This window comes from Triticum aestivum, chromosome 6D (assembly GCF_018294505.1).
Source record: "Triticum aestivum cultivar Chinese Spring chromosome 6D, IWGSC CS RefSeq v2.1, whole genome shotgun sequence".
Lineage (NCBI taxonomy): Eukaryota > Viridiplantae > Streptophyta > Magnoliopsida > Poales > Poaceae > Triticum > Triticum aestivum.
In genome coordinates, this window is record NC_057811.1 from 451,235,361 (window position 1) to 451,252,755 (window position 17,395).

Consider the following 17,395-nt stretch of genomic DNA (forward strand, 5'->3'; position numbering starts at 1 on the left):
TCTCTCCGAGACAGTGCCCAGATCGTTACGCCTTTCGTGCGGGTCGGACATCATGCATTTGTATCTGGATTTTTTGATTTCCTAAAAGAGTTTTGGTCTAACAGTTTTTTCTCGGAAGAGGCAAAAAAATAAAAGAAAGAATAAAATATGAAAGAAAAGCGTCCATTGTCTAATGGATTCCATACCTTGGGCCTTTATGTTCATAACGACGTCATGCTTGCTTTTGGTACTCCAGAAAAGCAAATCTTGATCGAACCTATATTTGCCCAATGGATACAATCTGCTCATGGCTCCGAAAACTTGCGGTTCTCCCCGTCAACCCTCCAGGACCTAAACAACTCACTTTTCGCCCATGAACAATTTGTGTCAATGGATTCGCAGATTATTAGCCTGGAGTTCGCCACCAGCAGTATAGCCAACCCTACCCTATCACGTCAATCCCACAAGCCTCTTATCCATTCCCGTTCGCTCGTGGCGGGGGAGTAAGTCAAAATAGAAAAAACTCACATTGGGTTTAGGGATAATCAGGCTCGAACTGATGACTAGAAGGAATAGGGGAATATTCGATCGTTCACTCCAAAAAGAGGGTCCTATTGAAAAAGAAATTATCCAAAATAGAAAGAAGTTTTTTTTCAAATTCAATTGTTTATTTATCTCTTATTCAAAAATTTCCCCACAAAACCATCCATTCTGGTTCTACATTTGTTTGAATAAAATGTTTCGCCAATTGCATGCGTCTAATCAAAAAAACTTTTCTTATTCGTCTTTTTCTATCTTCCCACTCATCTCCACTATACCCCTCGTCTTCTAATTCCTTCCATTCGACCAAAGAATTCTCTATAATAATTCGCAAATCCAAATCTGCTAATTGTTCTCTAATAGCACCTGCTCCTGTCGCAATTTCCCGATTTCGAAATGTTGCAAAGCTTGGGGTAGAAAAAAAGGGAGAAATGCTGTGGTTACAGGATGCAATTTCCTCTTCGAATAAACCTCGTAATCGTAAAAAAGTGGGTTTTTTAGTGCTGGGCCTAGCAAAAGAGAAATCGCCGTATACTAGGCCCTCCAACTTCTTAAGAGGCAGTTAAACCAACTCTCATACGAGCTCCCGGTGGTTCATTCATTTGGCGTCCATGTACGATCCATACTAGATCTGACCAACTGCCCATCCTACCTCCTCTACCTTTTTGACAGCCCATCTTTTTGTCTCAGTCAATTTATAATCTTTAACACCAGCTTGAAATCCAACACCTGCTTTAGTTTCTGTTTGTGGTGACATAAGTCCCTCCCTATAACTCTTGAATTAAGAATTCTCACAATAACAGGGTCTACTCGATGTGTTATTTCTTGGTTTCGTCCAGTCATTAATAACTTGATTATTTTTAGATAATAGTAGATAGAAAGAACGCTCGTAAGGAATCCTATTGAAACCAAGAAATATAGGCCTGCTTGCCATCCACACCAGCGTCTTTTTCACTCCACAAGGATCAAGATCAAATGAATACTTATGGTAAAAAAGATAGGGAAATTCTTGATTACGATTTCTAGGTTTCGTCGTAAACCTAATTGGTTACTTCCAATTACGTAAATCAATAGTTCAAACCGCCTACTTCTTTTTTACTTATTATTTATGTAAAAACAGTCAGCCAAAATAATTAATTGGAATTCCAATTAATCATTGAAGAAATTAAAAAGGGATTAAATAAAAAAATCCAAGTCTTAAATGAAAGGAATTCTTCTATAATTTAAATGACTCAATAAAAGCTTTTTTTATTCTTTTAGTTACTGATTTTTTTGTTGGACATACTTCTCTAGAAGCGCATACAATTGATAATACTATATTTTATTATTTTATTATTTTATTTGTATTTCTTTATTGTATTATACCTTAATATATATATTCTAGATATATAGAATAGACGAATCTCGATTTGTCAAGTCTCATGATCATATCATGATCTATTTTTATTCGGCTCAATCTTTTTTTTTCTAAAAAAGATTGGAAAGGCTTGCGGTGGATACCTAGGCACCCAGAGACGAGGAAGGGCGTAGCAAGCGACGAAATGCTTCGGGGAGTTGAAAATAAGCATAGATCCATAGGCTCGAATGACCCCTTCTCATAATAAGAATGTGCACGGTCTGGTTCGGTATGGAATGAACTTATAATCTGATGATCGAGTCGATTCCATGATTATAAGTTCATAACCCTAGCGCTATACATCTAGAAAGCCGTATGCTTTGGAAGAAGCTTGTACAGTTTGGGAAGGGGTTTTTTGAGAGAAAAGAAGGTGCAAGCATTTTACGATTAAGAATCAATTTCTTCTTGTACAGGTTGTGTATTAATTTACTATAACTATCGAATACTTTATATACCCGCGTTGCTGCGTTAGAATTTAGATAAATATACACACACATCTGGATATATTCTAGATCTTCTTTTTTGACTATATATTATATTTTTCTGTTTTAACAAATTCAATATAAAAAAACCGATGGAGGAACTTTAGGACATCCTTGGGGAAATGCACCTGGTGCAGCAGCTAATCGAGTGGCTTTAGAAGCCTGAACCGCTCGGCCATCTCTCCTACATAACTTATTATGGAAAATAAACTGAGTGAATAGCGAGTTTTCTTATTCCTGCAGTACAGGTACAACCGCAGAACTAGTTAATAGCTAAGATTAATAACTAATATCTTAGATTTTACGGATTTCCTATACTATACCTATTTCTATTTGTTACACTATTTCCGTTATGTAAGCCCACTTAGCTCAGAGGTTAGAGCATCGCATTTGTAATGCGAGGGTCATCGGTTCAAATCCGATAGTCGACTTTTTTTTCTCTATGCTAATTGTTCTCTAATAGCACCTGCTCCTGTCGCAATTTCCCGATTTCGAAATGTTGCAAAGCCTGGGGTAGAAAAAAAGGGAGAAGCCCGCGAAATTCTTATTGAATTAGAATACTTTACCGCGATTCAATAAGAGTAAAAATAAGGATTTTTTAAGAAGGATTACATTATCTATAAATATAGAATTTAGATAAATATACACACACATCTGGATATATTCTAGATCTTCTTTTTTGACTATATATTATATTTTTCTGTTTTAACAAATTCAATATAAAAAAACCTTTTATCCGTTGAGCGACGGCCCTTCCACTCGGCACCGTCGGATCACTAAGGCTGACTTTCGTCTCTGCTCGACGGGTGAGTCTTGCAGTCAAGCTCCCTTCTGCCTTTGCACTCGAGGACCAATATCCGTCTGGCCCGAGGAAACCTTTGCACGCCTCCGTTACCTTTTGGGAGGCCTATGGAATTTCGCTACCTTAGGACCGTTATAGTTACGGCCGCCGTTCACCGGGGCTTCGGTCGCCGGCTTCCCTGTCATCAGTTCACCAACTTCCTTGACCTTCCGGCACTGGGCAGGCGTCAAGCATTTACTTTTCTAGTTAGAGACCAGCGTCTTGGAGCTAATGTGGGATCCGCTCAAGGACCCACAGGTTTAGGTAAATATAGACAGAAACAAATCCACTATTGGTTTTACGTCAAGCAATACGTAGAGTAACTCCCAATATAGGAGTAAAAACAAGACGTAATAAAAAAGGATCGACGCGGAAAGTTCCGATTGAAATAGGATCTAAACAAGGAAGAGCACTTGCCTTTCCGAGTTAATTTTCTCAGTTTTATTAACCCGGGCGGCTCTTTATTATTGCTTTAAATTTGTAGTTCTTGTTTCAAGTTACACCACGTTACTATTGTTTCTTTCTCCTCCTTCATATTGACCTTTTCTATCTTTGCCAATAAATGATGAGCTACAAAAGGATTCGTTTTTTTTCGTGTCACAGCTGATTACTCCTTTTTTCCTTTTTAAAGAGTGGCATTCTATGTCCAATATCTCGATCGAAGTACGGAGGTCAGAATAAATAGAATAATGACGGATGAATATCTCGGCTCCGAAAACTTGTGGTTCTCCCCGTCAACCCTCCAGGACCTAAACAACTCACTTTTCGCCCATGAACAGTTTGTGTCAATGGATTCCCTTGTGGCTACGATGGAACCTGAATCAACGCGTCATTGGGTCAAGAGAAGTTCCGATTGAAGTTCAATATGAATCTTTGGGGACTTATCATGAGATTTATGCCCACTATCTAATAATGGGAAATAGAAAAAAAGAAATTCGCGATGATTTTATTGAAAAAGATCGTGCTCGCGGTATCTTTTTCACTCAGGACTGGGTATCCATGCCAGGTGTTATACCGGTAGCTTCAGGTGGTATTCATGTTTGGCATATGCCAGCTCTGACCGAAATCTTTGGGGACGATTCTGTATTACAATTTGGCGTACAAGAAAAAAGTGGAAGTAAACATAAGCAGTGTAAACTCTTTATCCCAAGGTTGATATTTTTTAATTAGTCATCATATCTTGAAGCGGCCAAGAATAAAGGATTCACGATATGGAATTCCATTACTAGAATACTCCTAGTTATTACTATAACTTAATAATCCATAAGAAGAATCGCTTGGAGGGAGATCTTTCCTATCTTTCGAGATCCACCCTACAATATGGGGTCAAAAAGCCAAAAAAATAAGTGATTTTAGCCCTTATAAAAAGAAAACGGATTCTTGAACCTCTTTCACGCTCATGTCACGTCGAGGTACTGCAGAAAAAAGAACTGCAAAATCCGATCCAACTATTTTTGCTTATTTTGACGATCCCCGATACAGAAAAGATAAAAAGGGTTCAGGAATTGTTAAATTTAGATATAGGACCCCGTAAGTTCAGAGCCAAGCCAACTACGCCAATAGCACTCATCCATAAACCGGTGACGGGTACAAATAGCATAAAGAAATGTAACCAACGTTTATTGGAAAAAGCAACACCAAAGATTTGGGTCTCCTTCTTCCCTAATCCAAGATTGGAGAAAGAAGATCTAAGAGGGACCTATGGAGAATGTAGTCAGAAATCCATAGTTTCTTTCTCCTCCTTCATATTGACCTTTTCTATCTTTGCCAATAAATGATGAGCTACAAAAGGATTCGTTTTTTTTCGTGTCACAGCTGATTACTCCTTTTTTTCCTTTTTGGGATTTCCACAACGATCGCAAACCCTTCAGATAGAATCTGAGAATAAAACTCAGAATAAAAATAATTTTTGTAATCCAATAATTGATCTTGCTCCCTGCCCCTTTTTTTCATGGAAAAAGGAAATATCAATTTCTCCATTCATTGAACCCTAGTTCGGGACATGCTTTCTCATTCCATTCGCGAGGAGCTGGATGGGAAGAAACTCTCATGTCCAGTTTTGCAGTAGAGATGGAACTAAGAAAGAGAACCATCGACTACGGAACGAATTGTTAGTTCGCCTCACCTTCCCGAAGCGTGGGTTTGTTTGCTTTACAAATTTGGTTCTCTCTATGCCAACCCCCTCTCTTTTTCGTAAGACTGAGGTATAGGTAGGGCTAAAAAAAAGCAAAAAAAAAGAGTCAAATCGCATCATCTCTATAATAAGTAAATGCATTTTGAGGACTTACAGAAATACCTCGGATAGTACCACAATCTCTTCTACGCACAATAATATGTTGAACTACTTCAACAAGTCTATGTTCTAATTCAATAAGAATTTCGCGGGCGAATATTTACTCTTTCCTGTCTTATTTGTTAATTTATAAACTTACCAAATAAGACAATTTTTTTGGTTTGTTCCGCCATCCCACCCAATGAAGTGTCGAGAAATTGGATTGTACATCTTTCATCTTTTTTATTTTGATATCGATTTTGATACATATAAGGTGTCCTACGGATAATGCAAATCGATTTATGGATGGAATCAAATACGCTGTATTTACAGAAAAAAGTCTTCGTTTATTGGGAAAGAATCAATATACTTTTAATGTCGAATCGGGATTCACTAAGACAGAAATAAAGCATTGGGTCGAACTCTTCTTCCCCTGGAACCGATGAAAAAAAGGGGATCGCTTCTTATGTACTCGCTCAGAATGATTCTTCTCTATCTATAGTTCATGGCCTATTAGAAGTAGAAGGTGCTGGTCTCTCTCAAACAACCCTGCAACCAAATAGCAAAGAGTCTCTTGTGTCCACAACACACCCAATACAATGGTAAATTGTATAGGTGCACTAGTTCGGCGAAGAGATGGTGATACAAGTGCAATATGGATGGTAGATATAGGTTTTTGTAATCTAAAAATATAAAAAAAGCAAGGTAACTAATGATAAAAGTGAGCACAAACGGTATTGCAATGCTAGGAAACAAGGCCTAGGGTTCATACTTTCACTAGTGCAAGTTCTCTCAACAATAATAACATACTTAGATCATATAACTATCCCTCAACATGCAACAAAGAGTCGCTCCAAAGTCACTAATAGCGGAGAACAAACGAAGAGATTATGGTAGGGTACGAAACCACCTCAAAGTTATTCTTTCCGATCAATCTATTGGGCTATTCCTATAAGTGTCACAAACAACCCTAGAGTTCTTAGTAAAATAACACCTTAAGACACACATCAACCAAAACCGTAATGTCACCTAGATACTCCAATGTCACCTCAAGTATCCGTGGGTATGATTATACGATATGCATCACACAATCTCAGATTCATCTATTCAACCAACACATAGAACCTCAAAGAGTGCCCCAAAGTTTCTACCGGAGAGTCAAGACGAAAATGTGTGCCAACCCCTATGCATAAGTTCACAAGGTCACTGAACCCGCAAGTTGATCACCAAAACATACATCAAGTGGATCACGTGATATCCCATTGTCACCACAGATAAGCACATGCAAGACATACATCAAGTGTTCTCAAATCTTTAAAGACTCAATCCGATAAGATAACTTCAAAGGGAAAACTCAATCCATTACAAGAGAGTAGAGGGGGAGAAACATCATAAGATCCAACTATAATAGCAAAGCTCGCGATACATCAAGATCGTGCCAAATCAAGAACATGGGAGAGAGAGAGAGAGAGAGAGAGAGAGAGAGATCAAACACATAGCTACTGGTACATACCCTCAGCCCCGAGGGTGAACTACTCCCTCCTCGTCATGGAGAGCGTCGGGATGACGAAGATGGCCACCGGTGAGGGATCCCCCCTCCAGCAGGGTGCCGGAATAGGGTCCCGATTGGTTTTTGGTGGCTACAGAGGCTTGCGGCGGCGGAACTCCTGATCTATTTTGTTCCCCGATGGTTTTAGGGTATATTGGTATATATATAGGAGGAAGAAATACGTTAGGGGAGCCACGAGGGTGGAGGGCGCGCCCAGGGGGTGGGCGCGCCCCCTGCCTCGTGCCTTCCTCATTGATCCCCTGATGTGCACTCCAAGTCTCCCGGATTGCTTTTTTCCAAAAATAACTTTCCCGAAGGTTTCATTCCGTTTGGACTCCGTTTGATATTCCTTTTCTTCGAAACACTGAAACAAGGGAAAAAAACAGAAACTGGCACTGGGCTCTGGGTCAATAGGTTAGTCCCAAAAGTAATATAAAAGTACATAATAAAGCCCATAAAACATCCAAGATGGATAATATAATAGCATGAATACTTCATAAATTATAGATACGTTGGAGACGTATCACTCCACACGTCGACCGCTATCCAGCATGCATCTAGAGTATTAAGTTCATAAGAACAGAGTAACGCATTAAGCAAGATGACATGATGTAGATGGATAAACTCAAGCAATATGATATAAACCCCATCTTTTTATCCTCGATGGCAACAATACAATACGTGTCGTTTCCCCTGCTGTCACTCGGATCGAGCACCGCATGATTGAACCCAAAGCTAAGCACTTCTCCCATTGCAAGAAAGATCAATCTAGTAGGCCAAACCAAACTGATAATTCGAAGAGACTTGCAAAGATAACCAATCATACATAAAAGAATTCAGAGGAGATTCAAATATTGTTCATAGATAATCTTGATCATAAACCCACAATTCATCGGATCTCGACAAACACACCGCAAAAAGAGTTATATCCAATAAAACTCCAAGAAGATCGAGGAGAACTTTGTATTGAGATCCAAAGAGAGAGAAGAAGTCATCTAGCTAATAACTATGGACCCGAAGGTCTGTGGTAAACTACTGACACATTATCGGAGAGGCTATGGTGTTGATGTAGAAGCCCTCCGTGATCGATTCCCCCTCCGGCAGAGCGCCGGAAAAGGCCCCAAGATGAGATCTCACGAGTACAGAAGGTTGCGGCGGTGGAAATAGGGTTTCGTGGTGCTCCTGGATGGTTTCGGGGTACGTAGGTATATATAGGAGGAAGAAGTAGATCGGTGGAGCCACGAGGGGCCCACGAGGGTGGGGGCACGCCCAGGGGGTACAGGCGCGCCTCCCCGCCTCGTGGCTTCCTCGTTGATTTCTTGACGTCCACTCCAAGTCCTCTGGGTCACGTTTGTTCCAAAAATCATGCTCCCGAAGGTTTCATTCTGCTTGGACTCCGTTTGATATTCTTTTTCTGCGAAACACTGAAATAGGAAAAAAAACAGCAATTTGCAGTGGGCCTTGGGTTAATACGTTAGTTCCAAAAATAATATAAAAGTGTATAATAAAGCCTATTAAACATCCAAAACAGAATATATAATAGTATGAAGCAATAAAAAATTATAGATACGTTGAAGACATCTCACTCATCTCAACAAATAGGGAAGACATCGTTTTGTGTGCAATTAACCATGACATGTACGTCAAAGCCCCATGCGACAGGAGATCCGATCGAGCAACTCAATTCAGTCTCACATGGAAACCGAATTTGTGGGATATTGTTGGTTGGTTGCCTTGGTGCCAGGTCTATGTGTTAACCCATCAATGCTTTGCTTCGATGACCATACTTACGCATGGCCAATCGATGTGACAGTGTAGTAAATACTTAAATCGTTGTGCTCATTTTTTGAATGCCCATGTGCTCCTTCTGATAGATGGACAATATTGAACTACATGCAGGAAACATGATTTCTGGGACCACATGGTATCAAAATGTTAATGTTTAATAGTGGCCTATTTAAGCATGCGAAGAGAGAAACACATCACTTTTCTTGGAAAACAAACATTGTACACGGCTGCACACTTGCACTGAGCGAGGAGTAGAGCTCAATCATTCCTAGGTTTATATAGGCATAATATGGAATAGTTATTTTGGAGACCGAGCTCCATGGAGCCCTTTATTTTGAAAAATTCAAAATTCAAAAATTTTAGTTTTAAAAAATTCTGAAAAAAATACATATGTATGCAAGGATGTAAAGTGTATGTGTGAATTTTTTTTAGGATGAAACACCTTGAATTGCGAGATGCACAAAAAAATCAGTGACTTTAAAGATGAACAGTACATATGCTAAAAAGCCTCAAATTTGTCTTTTTTGTGTAGCTCACATTTCAATGTATTTCGACCTGAAAATTTGCACATATGTACATTATTATCTAGGTATATGTGTATTTATTTTTAAAACTTTTTGAAACTGAAAAGTTTGAATTTTTGAAGTTTTCAAATAAACGCCTTCATGTAGCTTGGTCTCTGTTTGGCATTTTTGCATAATATGTATGTAATGTGCACAAGTTTTGTAGTTAGTAATCACTTTTTGAAACAACATTAAACCACAAATAGCCTAGGACTTGGAAGCACTAGGATTGCGACTGCGCCAAATATGTTTGGTGTGTGTAGTAACATCATGGTCATGGTTAGGACAAAAAGAGCTCAAATTGAGTTTCACATTGATAAATTGCCCTACTTGATGACACAAGTATTAAGGCCCTTGACCTCAGACAACTTCCAAACTCCACACTCTGCTGGTATGTTGTCAAAATGTGTTGTCAATTGAGTAGCAGTTAACTGGATTAATAGATTACGGTGCATAGTTATTGAAAGTGTGAGAACATTGAATGGGGATGTTTTATCGTTGATCATTGGCCTCTACATTTCTCATATTTTATTAGAGAACTAAAGGACGATATGTTCTTGCATTTTATTATATTTTCTCGGAAAATCGAGACTTTTGTTCAGAAAACCAACCCGACCACTAGCCTTGTCGATCCTTTTAGCGACACGGGATGGTGGCCAAAACGGTGTAGCAATAGAACAGTGTGGCAAGTCTAGGTAGCGGTAGGGGTGTTCTTTTGTGGTCTCATGAACTGTTCATGATCGACCAGGAGACATTGGGTGCTAGTTGTGGTTGCCTTCCTTGAATGTTATTGCGGAATGGGACGACGGAGCCAGTAATCACTGATGATGTTTTGTATCTTGTTACCGCATTTTTTATCATGCTATTTATGATGCCACTGATGAAAAATCCCTTTCCCTCTATGAACGGAAAGAGTGCGAGTGCCTGAAATGGGTGCCAATGTCTGTGCATTGTGTGGAGGATCTTCAATAGCACCCACCCTATTAGAATTTAGACATGAATTGCCCGCATAATGTACCCTAGCTATCCTTCTTGACTATGCACTTAAGTTTTATAATAACACTTGAAGGCTTGTTATTCATGCAACCTAAAAAACATGCAGTCCTAGCTAGTGAAATAAAATGTGCAATAGTTAACATCCAACATATTATTAAACCAAACAATTGTACAACGAGTGGTTGCCAATATTACTTTGTTTTAGTAGTGAAATCTTGTTGGCTTTGACTTGTAGAAGCCAAAATCATCAAATTCTTATGCAAAGTAGCTTTCCACATCTATTTGGACATTTTGCCGACTATCCTAATGTTGCATTCAGCAGATTCAAGTTGTTGAGAAAGTTTTACCTTCACAATCTTCCACTTTAGATAAATCAATCAATCGATCTCTCTCTCTCTCTCTCTCTCTCTCTCTCTCTCATCAATCACTCTCTGTGTCCATCCTTCCTAAGCACATTGGGGAGGTGTTTTATAGGGGCGCTGGTCGACGGAATCAGGGCGACGTGGACGATCTCCATCCATGTGCGCAGTTCACTAAGGGGGGGAGGGTGAACTCGTTTCTAACCGATGAAGAAGAACAGTGTGTACCCCTTCGTTGTGGGTTGGGCCGCTCTCAGTAAAAAGAGAAGGGAGAGAGGGAAAGTTAGGTGTGCGCAGCTCTACCTCTCCCCCTTTGTTTACTTTTCCTTTTCTAATTAAATGTAAACATAAACTTGGAGAAAAAGAAAGAGAGGGTTAGAAGAAGAGTTTGTGCATGAGATAAATTTCTCTGGATTTGTAAAAATGTGCTTGATTCAGGAAAATTCAAAAGAGACATGCTGAAAAGTTTCGAACTTAAACTCATTTTAATTTGATTCAAATGAGTTGAACTAGGATTTGGAGTTTTGGACGCCCAAAAATTATGAAGCTTTTGGGGTAGCTTGGATAAATGCAATAATGATTTATGGGCAAGGTTTGGGGGGGGGCAAATTGAAAATAATTTTGGCACTGCAATTTATAAAAGCTTTAAAGGGAAAGATAGAAAACTCAAATGAAAAATAGTTGGAAGTCTCAAATGGCTTTAAAATGTCCCAAGTTTTCAAAATGGTGTAAAACATTACTTGAAAAGATGAAAAGAACAACAAAATTAAATCCATACACTAATCATCCATAAATAAATACATTACAAATATAGCGAAAATGGCAGGGGTTCTATGTTGGGGCTGTTACGCACCACCACCGTCTTCGGCAGCTTTTCGTACGGGTCTATGCGCTGGTCGCGGTGAGAAGGGGTGGGAATTGGGGTGGAGAGCAGCGGGATGGTAATAATGACGCCAACTCCAAATGCACAGGCTCCGCCTCAGTTTTGAGTGGGTCGGGGGTGTGGGAGTACTACGTGGCTGGTGTCCGGACTCCCGCAAAGCCCTCTAATTTGGTTTCGGTTTGCGGGAAAACAGAAGTACATACTGATCTACGGACGGATGCGGGACTCCATTGGATGGCTTGCAGGGTCTGGACCGCCCAATTTGGACGGATGCGGGAGGTTTGAGGTTTCGTGTTGGAGATGCCTAACATAGCTTCATCTCATGGATGTCATGCATGTGCTTGCTACGTAGTACTTTCACATACACTCATACATACACACATATACTCACCCTATGAACGCATGAGCGCACACCCTCCCCTATGAGCACCTCCAACAGGCTGAGCCGGTACATCATCTTGAGATTGACGAAGTCACCACAGACGCCTTTGTAGTCGACGAGAACATTTTCTCCCATTGAGCACACATCACCAAAAGGCCTAAAATAAATCCAGAAAAGTACGAGCACCAGTGTCAAGTTTAGAACTTAAACTCTAACGGGTTGGGGATAACACTGTCCTCCTAACCATCCAACAATAGATTGGTTCGCATTTGAAGGTAACATTTGACGTTTGATTTGGTTATTTTTTTCGTAGATCAAAATGCGTAAGCTTCCCCCATAAAAATTTACAGGTCGCATTTCGGTGTGACAATAAACACATATTTTTTTAAAAAGTGGCATTTACAAAATACTCCTTCCGTTTTTATTTACCCCGCATACTAGCTTTAGTCAAAGTCAAACTTTATAACTTTGACAAAGTTTATAGACAAAAATATTAACATATACAATAACAAATCAATACCATTATATTAATTATTAAATACACTTTCACATCATATAGATTTGCTATTGTAAATGTTCATATTTTTCCTATAAATTTGATCAAATTTTATGAAATTTGACTTCAATCAAACCTAATATGCAGAGTAAATAAAAACGGAAGGAATACATTTTTTGGCAAGCAGGAGCATATGCTCCCTAGAGCCAAACTGGATTTCCGGGTCACTGTGTTTAATATGTTCATCATGCTTTATATTTTTGGATTAACTTATTTAAAAAAATTGCTCCCTTTTTTCCAGTGTGAATTGCTCGTATTTGTAGCAGAGATAGGTTGAAGATTTGCCGCACCCCGATCGACCGCGACGGCGGCCGGTCACCGTCGACGTCGATCGCAAATGAAAAGTTGTTCCTTGGAAGGCACGATTGACGATTGCATGTACGGGACTCGAGCACACATGCATCGACCCGTTTGCCGGTCTGTCTGCCATTAGCCGGCTCGCCTAACTACCCAAACGAACATCATCTATACGGACACGCACTTGCACCGTGTGATGAATGAGGGTCCCTTTCGTCGTTGCCGAGATGAGGTTCCACATACAACGAACGGACGGATTAACCTGCCCGATCTCATCCGATTGGTACATTGCACGCATGGAGCTTGTCATGCATGGATTGCCTGCTAGGGAAGACATAAGCTAGCAGTGCCGTTCGGCAGCGGTCACACCACGTATGTCATCCCTCATGCGTGCAAGTGTGTGACAGTGACTAAATGTGATCGATCTCCGCTGAACTTTATCGTCACTGAGCTTATCGCCTATCTTGTTGCACGCACGGCTCTGCTCAAGACACACGCGCATGCATGCATCGTGTCGTGGCGGACGATCAACGGAAAGTTTTGGACCATACCCAGTACGTGCTTGTCATCATGTCTAACAGAGTTTTGGCACGAGACGTGCACGGATATCTCCGTGGCATGTAGAGTGCACTGAAAGTGTCGCTTTGGATTTTGTGTTCATGTGTTGGATATGTCTCCGGACGTGCGTGCTTTTGTCAGGATGCAGAAAAAGAGTGGCATATGCATACTGTACCGTGTGTATCAACACCGGAGATGCCAGGAAAGATAACGTTGATGTGTCACTCTTCGGAGTATAGTGGTGAACATTGCTTGTTCCTGACAGGAAAAGCACACTTTTTCCCATCATTCCAAACCCAATGTGGGCTAAGTGCCTAGCCTAACTAATTAACATATCATGCCATGTGATGCAGCGACCAGCGATGGATAAGTAATGTGACGCGAAGAGAACTATTCCCACGTATATACGCGTACACGCGTGCGTGATCCAGTGGCCTGAAACCCTAAATATATATTTTGCCAGCACTAAAACTCTCTGAACAATTTTCCTCACCCATATGTATATGTGTGCACGCATACATACTTCTCGCGAAAAAAAAATGTATGCACGCACGCACGGACGCGTCACGTCACGCCGTGGCATCCGAGGCACTGTGCGTGCACCGCGTAACTATCATCGGCACGTGAATCATCAGCCGGTGAACGTGTATGCTCCACAATACATTTCCTCTCGCTTTCGCGTGCAAGACTAGTCGATCACACACACGAGCCGTACAGGTCAGGCGCAGCCAGCTAGTTGGCCTATTGGCTTGTTGCAGCGCCCCGGCGAGCGATCTTCAACTCCCCAACGCTAAACCGTCGAGGCCGACCCGGGTATTAACTACGTGAATTCATATAAAAAATATTGGCCCCTCAAAAAAAAAAGATGAAAAATATTGTCATGTCGCAAATGCGTGTGTGGACACGAAAGGTCGCATCGATTTCTTCGTGTTTATACGCGGGGTTCATTTATATATGTAGCATTTGATGTGATAACTTAGTAGAGAAAATCGGAGGGCAAGGAGCACATGGACATTTTCAAGATTATCATTTGGCTGTTGAGTGGACCTGATGGCCATTACTTGGTTGGTTAGAGAAGCTACACACACATGCTAATATATTTATGAAAAGAAGTAGTACTACCACCACTTGGTATTTGTTTTTTTTAAATCGAATTTTCATAGAAATAATTACTAGTATCAAAAACATAAAAAAATTACTAGATGTTTAGAGCCAGATGGAGTAGTACAACCACTTGGTGTTTTTTTTTAAATTGAATTTCCATAAAAAAATTACTAGTATCAAAAACACAAAAAATTGTTTGACCTACATTTTTTGCCAATAGTTTTTTGTGCAATATACTTCTAATTATTTTTATGTAAGGAAAAAAATACTTGCATGTAATTTTTTTTGCGAATATAAAATATTTATTTAATGGTACAGTAAAAAAGTAGTCACAAAAGACCTACATTCCGGACAAGTGGAGGTAACTTATACGTCCTCATAACGAGCCTACACAATTTTACTACTATAGTTGACGCCATGCAAGTTGATCATTTTATTTTGAGAACAAACGGCAGTTCATATTGTTTAGAGCCAAAAAAATTCTTTATTTGAGGTTTGTGTACGAGCCAGATGGCCGGCCCCAGCGAGGGCTCCAGAGTCTGCGGCCGCAGGCTCGCGGCGTGGTGCGCCCCCGCACCCGGTCGCAACGCATCGATGGGCCAATGATTGAGGCGCCCCCGGCACGCAGGCGCCGAGGCTCGTCCAGTCGGACCACGCCGCGTGTCGGGTCAACGGCTCCGGCTCGGCCTCCCCAGCTGGCCCCGGGCTTGACTCGGCCCCTGCGCTGACATATTCGTGGGTCGATCGCGGGATCAGATTCTGCGGCTCGATCGCAAGGTTTTTTTGTTGTTCCGCGAACGGTTCGTGTGGTCTCCGGAGGGCTTCTTCTCCGTATTTATTCGCAGCAAATTCTTCTGCGGTGAACTGGTTCTTTTTTATTGCTTTTCTTCTCTTATTAATTTCTTCTCTATTAATTTCTTCTCCATTTAAGGCAGAATGTCTATTCCCTGCCCTGTCATTTCATTTGGGGAAACACTTTCCATCAGAGGTCTGATTTCTTTCCTTCGTCAGACCAATCTTATACCATTGATTCCTTTTCCATCGTATGGCCGAGAACCTCTCCCTCTCTTCAATCCATGCGCTCATTAATCAACCCGTTAATCATGCACCCATGGTTAGGGAAATCAAAACGGAATCATAATTAATCGCTTGGTCGCTCCACCGCTGTTCTCGCCTTGCTCAGCGATCCCTCCTGCCGCCGTAGCGCAGCCCGTCGTGCTGGATCACAGCGCCGACGTCCTCTCCCAAAGGCCCTAACGGTGAGCACCTCTTCGATCTGGTCATGATTTCGCTCCTCCGTCCATATCTCGCTGCAGCGCCTATGCTAACCTGGCCATCTGTGCAGGCCTTCAGTAACGGCACACCAAGGTGACCGGGAGTCTCACCAACGATGCAGAGGAGGTCGATGTTGCCGGTGTCTGGCTGGGCGTCCGTTCTTCACAACGACAAAACAACCATGCATCGTTGGTCCAGCCGACATGCTACATACGTTCTGTGCTTTTGCATTTTCAGTCCGTATAGATTGCTTTTTTATTTTTACCGTGTCAAGCTTTGCCTCGTCTCCATGCTTCCTACGTGTATGTAGTCATTTTTATATAGCATATTTTCATTCTTCCCGCGAGCTTCCAAATCATACTTCAAGTGCTTCTTCGGTTTATGCAGGTTGCATCCGTATTTCCTGCTTCTTATTTTATAATTTTTGTGTTATATCCTCATTATCACATGTGTCTTCATTCCAGGTAGTTTGTTCACATAGTTCCAGCTTATCATTTTTATTAAATCATTCACATTTGAACGCACGTATGTAAACATTGCCCTTCTGCGCTACATTCATGCTTCCACTGTGTATCATGAATGTTTTGATAGATCAAATCATTGCTTCATATAAGCCATGATTTCTACCTTTATGTTTTGCATATGCCTCTATGGCAATGATTTTTTTCTCCGTATCAATTCTTTATGCTTCCACAACCTATCATGTGTGCTGTGATAGATCAAGCTATTCCTTGTAAGCTATGCTTCCTACTTTTATGTTTTTATATTAATGACTCTTTTTTCTTTATCTCAAATTGTACTCCTCCACTGCCTAGCATCTATGTTGTGATATATCAAAATGTGTCATATTTTTCTCATGTGTTTCTGTTATACAAATGTTTTGTGCCACACACTTCCAACCATGCATCATTGGTTTTCCAATCGCCTTGTACTGCCCTCTCCGCATGACGCCGACATTGTCGATATGATGGCAACAGAGGTGGTGGAGGTGGTGAAGGTAACAGAGGTGGTGGAAGCAACAAAGGTCACTGAGATCTCGGTCCTTATCACGACGCTGCAGCCCAAGACAATACCCACGCTTCCCTGATATATTAGGCCTGAATTGTATCATATTTTGTTGTAATGTAATTAATATGTGTTGTATTATATATTGGTTTCATGGAAGTAGATTATCTATTCTTTGGAAGCAAATTTTCGTTTCTTGTGGAAACAATGTATAGCTATAACGGAAACCAGTTCTATTTTGAGTGGAAGCAAATATATAAATATAAGCAAAATTAAGTTGCAGTGGTAACAAATCTATGAGTCGATGGAAATAAGTTGTTGCTTGGTTGGAAGCAAGATAAACATTTATATTCACACATTTTCATCAAATCGAGACAAATTTGATTGTACGCACCTGAAGCATATTATTGAGTGGATGGAAGCAAATATGCATTGGCTCAAAATAGAATATGTAAAATAGAGAAATAAATCATGTGGACAAAATGATGCATCAATCTTGGAAGCAAACTAATTATGGTGAGCTTAATTAGGAAGCAAACAATTGTTTGGAAGCGGCAATATATAGAAACG

At 40.6% G+C, this 17,395-nt stretch overlaps 1 long non-coding RNA gene and 1 other non-coding gene across 2 annotated transcripts; both read left to right on the forward strand.

The window, feature by feature from the left end:
• The first annotated feature begins 2,755 nt into the window (after positions 1-2,755).
• TRNAT-UGU (transfer RNA threonine (anticodon UGU)) lies at positions 2,756-2,828 on the forward strand. The gene has a single exon. It is a non-coding gene; the product is annotated as a tRNA-Thr (tRNA).
• Positions 2,829-3,127: 299 nt separating this feature from the next.
• Positions 3,128-13,719, forward strand: LOC123145784 (uncharacterized). The gene is made up of 3 exons (XR_006472448.1): positions 3,128-3,256; positions 8,285-8,291; positions 13,707-13,719. It is a non-coding gene; the product is annotated as an uncharacterized lncRNA (long non-coding RNA).
• The last annotated feature ends 3,676 nt before the right edge of the window (positions 13,720-17,395 follow it).